We start from the raw sequence: 9,197 nt of genomic DNA on the forward strand, positions 1-9,197 counted from the left end.
GGAACCCCACTGAGAGAGCCAGATACCCACCATCACTCTGATACAATGTATACAGACCTATGAAGAGGGAACCCCACCGATAGAGAGCCAGAAGAACTACGGATACAACGTATACAGACCTATGAAGAGGGAACCCCACCGATAGAGAGCCAGATGCCCACTATCACTCTGATACAACATATACAGACCTATGAAGACGAAACCCCACTGCTAGAGACCCCCCCAAAAATTCAGGAGAATCCCCAAAGCCCCCCCCCCCACCAGAACAGGGAAGTGTGTCACTGGCAGGATCTCCAGGGGAAAAACGTTGGAAAAAGAAAACGAATGCAGCCGCCACACCCAAGAACTAGCCAGCTGCACATCGATGACATTTTTCTTTGGGTTTGGATTCGCTTCAATTCTAAAACATTTTTTTCCGTCAAACCAATCAGGGCGCGACATTCCACACATATCACCCGGAACGGAACAAACAGCGTTCACACGGTTTTGGCTGAGATGACATGTTTCTGTGGCGGTGTGTGGAGAAACACGCATGTCATACAACATACATGAACACGTTAGGGGCCATGGTGCCAATTATTGTCAATGACACCCCAACGCAGCTCCAGCGCTCGCTACACAGCATTGCCGAAAATGGGGCATGTCCATGGCAACACAATCTGAATTATCAGCTGGAATGGGCGGACCTAATCTAACGCAGGTTACCATGCATTCTTACACCAGAGTCCCCCTTACAGAAGAGTCTCCCTTTACATGAGAGTCCCCATCAGAGTCATCCTTTACAGGAGGAGAGTCCCCATCAGAGTCGCCCCTTACAGGAGAGTCCCCATCAGAGTCGCCCCTTACAGGAGAGTCCCCATCAGAGTCGCCCCTTACAGGAGGAGAGTCCCCATCAGAGTCGCCCCTTACAGGAGGAGAGTCCCCATCAGAGTCGCCCCTTACAGGAGGAGAGTCCCCATCAGAGTCGTCACTTACAGGAGGAGAATCCCCATCAGAGTCGCCACTTACAGGAGGATAGTCCCCATCAGAGTCATCCTTTACAGGAGGAGAGTCCCCATCAGAGTCACCCCTTACAGGAGGAGAGTCCCTATCAGAGTCGCCCCTTACAGGAGGAGAGTCCCTATCAGAGTCGCCCCTTACAGGAGGAGAGTCCCTATCAGAGTCGCCCCTTACAGGAGGAGAGTTCCTATAAGAGTCGCTCCTTACAGGAGAGTCTCCATCAGAGTCCCCCCTTACATGAGAGTCTCAATAACAGTTGTCCCTCACATCACAGTCCCTTCTTACACCTGGAAGACCAGATCAAATCTTGCAGTGGGTCAGATTTGGCCCATGGGTCATTGTTTGGAGACTCCATCAGAGTTTCCCTTTTTATGAGAGTCCCCATCAGAGCCCCCCTTACATGAGAGTTCTTAAACAGAGCGCCCCTTATTTTTGGATCCCCATCAGAGTCCCCCTTACATCAGGATCCTCATCAGAGTCCCCTCTCACATCAGATTCTCCATCAGACCCTTACATGAAAGTCTCTATTGGAGCCCCTCTTACATGAGAGTCCTAAACAGAGTCCCCCTTTATATCACGATTCCCATTAGAGTCCCCTCTCACATCAAAGTTCCCCCTTACATGAGAGTCTCCATCAGAGTTGCCTCCTATACAAGATTTCCCATCAAAGTCCCTTCTTATATCAAGATCCCCATCAGAGTTCCCTCCAACATCAGAGTCTCCATCAGAGTCCCCCTTATACGAGAGTCTGCATCACAGCCCCTTCTTACATCTGAGGGCCAGATCAAATCTTGCAGCAGGTCAGATTTGGCCCATGGGCCATTGTTTGGAGACTCCTATTTTGGGAGCTCTTCCTCAATAAAGTCCCCCCTTATATCAGGGTCCCCATCAGATTCCCCCCTTACATGAGACTCTCCATCAGAGCTGTCCATTATATGAGAGTCCTCATTGGAGCCCCCCTTACATGAGAGTCCTCAACAGAGCCTCCTTTATGTTAGGACATCAGGGTCCTCATCAGAGTCCCCTCTCACATCAGTGTTCTCCCGAACACAACAGTCTCCATCAGACTTGACCCTTACAAGAAAGTTCCAATCAAAGTCTCCACATAGAAGAGGGTCTCCATCAGAGTCCACCTTATATAAAAGAGTCCCCAAAAGAGATTCCCTCATATCAGGGTTCCCATCAGAGTCACCCTTACATGAGAGTCTCTATCGGAGCCCTTCTTACATGAGAGTCCTAAACAGAGTCCCAATTTATATCAAGATCCCCATCAGAGTCCCCTCTCACATCAGAGTTCCGCCTTTCATGAGAGTCTCCATCTCCTAGATTGTAAGCTCCCAGGATCAGGCCCTCCTATCCCTCTTGTATTGAATTGTATTGTTGCTGTATTGTCTCCCGTTATATTGTAAAGCGCTGAGCAAACTGTTGGCGCCATATAAATCCTGAATAATAATAAATCAGAGTCGCCCCTTATATTAGGATCTCTATCAGAGTCCCCCTTACATCAGAATCCTCATCAGAGTTCCCTCCAACATCAGAGTCTCCCTTCCATGAGAGTCTGCATCAGAGTTGCCCCTTACACCGCATTCCCCTTATACATCTGAAGGCCAGATCAAATCTTGCAGGGGGTCAGATTTGGCCCATGGGCTGTAGTTTGAAGACTCCGATAATAACAGTATAGCTTTTTAGACCTCACAGCTCCAACCAACATGTTTTTCTACTTTTAGACAGAGTGGGGAAGGATTGGACCCTTTGTTGGGTTTCTATCACTGTCTCTGCAGCCACGTGGTCACCGATATATAAAGTGGGAGAAGCAGTATCTATCAGACACATATATTCTATTCATACTAATACTACATGTACTAATAATACAGATTTTTAATCATTTTCAAATTTCCATCAAAAGCCTCCCTAGTGGTCTGATTATGTCAGTATTTCTGTGCTCAAAGCGGTACTTTTTTTGCATGGAAATATGTCTTTTTTTATTGTAGGCCTGTAATTTTTAGGAATAACTCACTGAAATCTGTCTGAACAAGAGTCTAGTAAACATCCCGGGTATGATAAAATTTTAAACACAAAATCATCAATAATAATATAATAAATAATCATAAAAAATAATAATATAATAATAATACATTTAATTCAATAAAATAATCAAACCAAAAACACTGAAATTTGAAATATAGCGCCAAGTTCGCACATCGCTGAGCAAAGTCGCAGAAACGTTTTCAGTGTCTGATGAGGAATTTCCCCCACGAATCATTATCACTCAATTCTGCAAGTGGTTCTGATTTACTATCGCTGTTCTCTAGCCGGTCTAAAACAGATTTTGACCTAAAGGGACGCTTTTTGGACGCCATGGACGTTTCTCAGTTTCCAGGCAGAAAGAACAGTCAAAATGCAGGCAGGGCGCCGGACAAAGCACTCGGGACAAAATGTATGTGAAATGGTTTGATACAGGAATGTTATACTATGTGATTATAGTGAATTTAGTGAATGTCACTTTTTGACATTTTTAAATTTCCCGCCGTTCCGTCCCCCGTACGTCCCGACGCTCGCAGGAGACGGAACCCGGAAGACGGATGCCGGCATCGGCCGGAGGAGATGGCCTGGGACACTGCAGGGGGGACATCACGGGAGCGCAGGACAAGGTAAATGATGGAGGGATCCTGGAGCAATGCTGCAGGATATTCCCGAGCAGGGGAGGACTGACAACTCATGGGGCCCCCGGGCAATAGGGGATCATGGGGCCCGTGTCCTTGACCACACTCAAATCACACCCAAAAAATCCTATAAAAGGTACCAGGGGCATTTCATGGGGCCCCCTACTGACCCCGGGCCCTCGGGCAGTGCCCGAGTGCTCGAATGGTCAGTCTGCCCCTGTTCCCGAGTGTAGCTCGGGGTTATCGCTCTTGGTTCTGAAACTTTACCCCGAGCTACACTCAGGAATACCTCCAGGAGGTTAAAGAGGATCCCGCCTCTAAGAAAGACATCGGAATGGTTTTGCCATGACTAGCAGTAGTTGGTGGCGTGGGACAGCTTGGCCTGAATGGACTGTTATGTAGACGGTTATCAGGGAGCTCTATGACTTTCTTACCGTTGTTTACTGTTCTAGAAGCTGAAATTCTGTAAACTCCCAGCAAGATTTGGGAAGTGAGAGGACGGTGATGACAGGCCAGTTCCTTCCTTTGTGTTTCTATTCTCTGCCATGGACTGTGGATGTGTTAGGAAGGGGAGGAGGTCGGTGTCGACGATCGCACTCCAACCAGATCATAAAAGTAGACCGGGGAACCCCCACGTCACCTCTTCTTCTACTCCACCCTTACATCGATATTCACAGAACTGATTCCAATCTGAACAAACTTTTTTTTTCCTTTTGTATTTTAATGTAATTTTTATTTTATTTAAATTTTTTTCTTTGGCCGATGATCACTTACGTCCCCGGAGAGTTCCCGACATTCAGAGAAAACTATTCTTGGTGATCTGTCCGGGAATCCTACTTCACCAACAGATATAGACAGACGCGGGGCAGACTCCAATCAATAGAGAGCGCCGTCTCCGTTACAAATGTTATTTCTACAGAAGTGAGAACACAAAATGGAATAAATATTGGAAGCTCACATTTCCTTTAAAACAATATAAACAGCGCAAATCAAAACCCATAAAAATTAAATATCAACCGATAAATCATATGAATAATAATATAATGTAAATTAAAATAAAAGTGCAAAAAAATTAAAAATATAAAAAAATATATAAATATTAAAAAAATGTCCAAAAAACACACATATAAAGTCCTTATTCGCGCTCCCAGCACACATGTCCGGTACTCACAGAAAGGTCCCGATCTCCTCTTTCAATCAGGACCTTTCCCGATCATGTGACCACCGTGACGGCATGTCACAGCGGTCACTTGACCCTAAACCCCAGCTTCTGAAACCCTTAAAGGGCTGGGAGGTGCCGGCGCAAAAGGGTTAAGTAGTTGTAGACCCTTTCATATTCCCAGTGAAGTGACTGGCCTCAGGTGATACACAGAGAAGGAATAAATCCTCCTGCATAAGTTGTACCTGTTTATCTACAGTATTCTCTTCTCTACAGCTGTTCAAAGTGCAGAATGTATCAAGCTTGTCTGAGTTCTGAGAAAAGGGGGCGGAGAGCTGAAATTATACTCTGCCGAGCTCAGTGAGGAGAGCTCCGAGAGCTGATTGGAGGGAAGAGACACACCTCCCTTCACACTGCACACAGGAACAGAGCTAAGGCTGTCAATCTGCTGGAGGTCCCTCCCCTGTCACCATTTTACACTTGGTGTCAGGAAGGCTTGTCAGAAGTGACTCATGCTGATAATAGAGGAACAAAGCAGCAGACAGAAATGCCACGTAGTGCTCTGGACTGAGACAATTACACACTATAGAGGGATATGCTTCATTCATATTTCATGTCTGAGATTGACAATCACTTGAAAGGGGGATTCCATTTTATTGAGCACATCCAGCTACCAGTGAACACTCTGCAGTGTGGATGAAATGGGGAAATGAATGATCAATATTTGAGCCATCAGTGGGAGGCCAAGACGTTGTGCCCTCTGAAAGTCTCACATTGCACCTCCTCTCACTGTGTTAACTGCAAACCGGGTGGGATTTAAACTCCACCCCCCTGCAGATCTCCTCCCCAAACTCTCCATTTCATTACTGTATTCCTAGCTTGTTTTAGAACATGATGTCACTGTGGGTGGAGCTATGCTGTGATGCTGAGACTTCATGATTGAAAGTGAAATCCAATAAATAAAAGGGCAAAGCCAAAGACAGTCAAACTGGGGAGGAAAGAGCTAGATGATGCTAGATGTCCTCCAACCAGGAAATGAGAAACTAATTTTTTTTTTTTTTTAAGTCCACAAACGTGCAACTATAACGAAAAAACCCGTAAGTGTTCACAAAAAAAGTGCAAGTGCAAAACACCACACGAAAAAGTGCACTTAGGGGTGTGCTGTGTCCTACCCCTAAAGGGGCTTGGACCGCTTACCCTGATCCCCCGGGGCACGAAGCTCCTGACGGGGACAAGGCTCCCAATTGGTCCTCCTGGCCAAAAGGCCTGGTGGACCACCGTTCCCTATGCCCAGCCGAAGCCGGACATCCAGTACTAGGCAAGGGGACTCTCCCAAAGAAGAGTCCCCTAGGGATCAGGGGAGGAAGGAACCGTATGGCCACACATCCTCCCCCTAGACTTCAGAGTAGGCCCGAGGACCCACACCCTCCATCCGTGAAAAACACACACATAAGAGCAAAAAAGTGACAAACGTGGGAAGTGCATAATAAATAAAGAGAAAGAAAAAATAAAAAAGTGGTACCGTGCCGAATTGTGCACAGACCAGGCCCTGAGGCCTGAGGAAATGAGAAACTCATGGTGTGCAGTTAAATCAGAGCAAGCAACTAAAGCTTAGTAGAGTGATGTCATCACTGGGTCTCTGTGCTTCTCTATGCAGTACAGGCAGATCATGGCTGGTGGGAGGGGCTGGCGGGGTGCTGTACATAGCTTATTAAAAACATCACAGCACTCTGCCACAGTACGCTCAGCAGCTCTTGGCCCTGATGCAAGCAGTGGGCAGGCTCTTGGGAGGAGTTATGCAAATATTAAAATGTCTTCATGGGTGGATGTCAGTCTAGAGGAGTGGGCATTCCTAGGAAGACTTCATTTAGATACAGACCACCCTTGGTAATGCCCACATGTGATGCTGAGCCTCCAAGATTGAAAGAACTTAAATGCACTGAATAAAAGGGGAGGGGCCAGGGGCAGTCAGGCTGGGGAGGAAAGAGCAAGATGATGCTGGACGTCCTTCAGCCAGGAATCAAGGTGGAGCTCTATCTGACTTGCTGCAGCTTCTAATGTACATTTTGAGAAGCTCACAGTGTGCGGTGAAATCAGAGTAATGCCGGCCATAGACGGGTCAAAAATTGGCCCGAAGAAAAAAAAAAAAAAAAAAAAATATATATATATATATATATATATATATATATATATATATAAATCGGCCAATTTTCGCACCATTAGTGGGTTAATTGGTCGGCCGTTTTTCAGGCTTTTTGCACATTTTTTTTACCGGGCATGTTGGAAAATTCACGGCTGATTTTGACGATCGGCCAATTTTCCCGGCAATGATTGGCAAATCGGCCGATCATTTTACCGATAAAAAATCTGCGCATGAGCCGAGACCTGCAAGAAGAAGGAAAAAAGAAGGAAAAAGAAGGAAGAAGAGGAGGGAGGAGGGAGGGAGGAGGGAGGGAGGGAGAGGGAGGGAGGAGGAGGGAGGGAGAAGGAGGGAGGGAGAAGGAGGGAGAGGGAGGGAGGAGGAAGGAGGGAGAGGGAGGGAGGAGGAGGGGGGGAGGAGGGGGTGTGGGGGGAAGAGAATTCCAGTCCGCTATTATATTTTATATAAAAAGTCTTGCGGTTGCAACAATGCATCTATTTGTATCCGAATATAACCATCTGTATCCGAAATGGATACAAATAGATACATTGTTGCAACCACAAGACTTTTTCATGTCAAATATAATAGCGGAGCTCTCTGCAGGGACAGAAGGAATTATGGGATTAAATGCCGGCCGTAGACGGGACGAAAATCAGCCGATTTTATTACCATTGGTGGTAATGTTGGCCGATTGAACGACCGATTTTTCATTTGTTTTTTCTCAAAAACGGCCGATTTTCGACCCGTCTATGGCCTGCGTAAGCCATTTCAGCCCAGGAGAGGAGGCGGTGCAACTGTACCAGACTGGAGGGAAGGCGGTGTTCTTTGCCCCAGTCATTATATAATTTCCGCAGGATGAATGCACACCTGTAACCCTTTACATCCCCGTAGACTAGACCTGACACCCAGAGCAACCACTAAGAATGATGAGCGCCATTATTCAGCATTTTTCATTTAGTTTTGCTCAGCATTCTGACCTCACCAACCTGCTGAACCATCTGCTGGTTTCATCATACATAGTTGGGGGATTGCATCATATCAGACGCGTTTATATTCGTTTTAAAACCGGTTCTATGTCATTTACAGGCAGGATTTCAGCAGTGCCCGGCCCATAAATGGCAGAAAAGTCCAGAATCTGGAAAGATGTCATTTCCACATTAACCCCTTCCTGCCCAGTGCCATTAGTACAGTGTCAGTGCTTTTTATTAGCACTGATCACTGTATTGGTGTCACTGGGGATGTCAGTGAGACTAAGTCAGTTCTTCCCCAGTGTCAGAATGCCCACCGCAGTCCTGCTATAAGTCACTGATCGCCGCCATTACTAGTAAACAAAACAAAATAATTCCAACAGGGGCGGACTGACCATTTGGGCACTGCCCAAGGGCCCAGGGTCAGTAGGGGGCCCCATGAGATGCCCCTGGTACCTCTCATAGGATTTTTTGGGTGCGGTTTGAGTGTGGGCAAGAACACAGGGGCCCCATGATCCCCTATTGCCTGGAGGCCCCATGAGTTGTCAGACCGCCCCAGGGGCAGACTGACTATTTGGAAACTCAGGCACTGCCCGAGGGCCCGGGGTCAATAGGGGGCCCCATGAGATGCCCCTGGTACCTTTTTCATAGGCTTTTTTGAGTTTGGGCAAGGACACAGGGGCCCCATGATCCCCTATTGCCCGGGGGCCCCATGAGTTGTCAGTCTGCCCCTGGTCCGCCCCTGAATTCCAACGTATACACCACCATTTGTAGACACTATAACTTTCACGTAAACCAATGAATTTACACGTATTGGGATTTTTTTATTAGGAAAGACATGGAGCAGAATACATTTTGGCCTAAATTTATGACGATATTTGATTTTTAAAATTTTTTTTATTGGACATGTTTAATAGCAAAAAGTAAAAAATATATATTTTTTTTTTTCCAAAATTGTCGGTTTTTTTTGTTTATAGCACAAAAAATTTAAACCGCATAGGTGATAAAATACCATTGAAGGAAAGCTTAATTCGTGGGGAAAAAAAAGGACGTAAATTTAATTTGGGTGCAGCGTTGCATGACCGTGCAATTGTCAGTTATTGGACATGTTTTATAGAAAAAGTAAAAAATATAGGGGTTTTTTTTCAAAATCGTCGGTCTTTTTTGTTTGTAGTGCAAACATTTAAAAATGCAGAGTGACTTATAGCGGGACTGCGACGGGTATTCTGACACTGGGGGGGGGACTGACATACCCAGTGACACTAAGA

The sequence above is a fragment of the Staurois parvus genome, unplaced genomic scaffold, assembly GCF_062004578.1.
Source record: "Staurois parvus isolate SC_StPar_1 unplaced genomic scaffold, SC_StPar_1.0 ptg001041l, whole genome shotgun sequence".
NCBI classification, from domain to species: domain Eukaryota; kingdom Metazoa; phylum Chordata; class Amphibia; order Anura; family Ranidae; genus Staurois; species Staurois parvus.